We start from the raw sequence: 789 nt of genomic DNA, 5'->3' as shown, positions 1-789 counted from the left end.
TATCTGTGCGCATGTGTGGCAGAAGAACACACCAGTGGTGAGGGCTCCCTCAGGCTCCCCCTCTAGTCACCAGAATGGAGGTGCGCAAACAGTGGGGGAGACCATTAACCAGATACAACAAATAAAAATTTAAAAAAAGAAAATCAGAACAAGGAAACTGACATAATATATTGCCCACCTTTGTTCCAAGGTTCCCGCAGCATTTTTCCGTGGTGTGTCTTCTCCCCTGCTTCGTTTGCCATTTGGTCTCACCCAAGATGTTGGCTCCGGGCCTCCAAGCCCGGCAGCAGATTCAAAAGTATACGATTTCTTATTTCATCTTCAAGTTCCACTAGCAATAAGTCTTCAAACTTTTAAAATATTCCTATCTCTGTGGTTCTGAGTTTTGGAGTTCAGCCCTGGATCTGCTTTGCCTGGTATTCTGTGGTATGGCTGACAGCGAACTTCACTGCACCTCCACCCTAGCCGCCATCAATCCCCACATCCTCCTCATGACTGATTTTGATATGTTCTTTTTGACAATGAATGCAACACCATTCCTCTTCAATTTGTCTTTCGCAAAATAGTAAACCATGTGGTTGTCAGAGTCAAAATGGCCAACACCAGTGCATTTCAGCTCACTAATGCCTAAGATATTGATGTTTATGCATTCTATTTTGGTTTTGATGCTTTCCAATTTTCCTAGATATCATAGTTCATACATTCCATGTTCCAATTATTAATGGATGTTTACAGCTGTTTCTCTTCATTTTGAGTTGTGCCCCATCAGCAAATGAAGGTCCCACGGGC

This window comes from Chrysochloris asiatica, unplaced genomic scaffold (genome assembly GCF_000296735.1).
Source record: "Chrysochloris asiatica unplaced genomic scaffold, ChrAsi1.0 scaffold00031, whole genome shotgun sequence".
NCBI classification, from domain to species: Eukaryota; Metazoa; Chordata; class Mammalia; order Afrosoricida; family Chrysochloridae; genus Chrysochloris; species Chrysochloris asiatica.
This window is presented reverse-complemented; position numbering follows the sequence as displayed.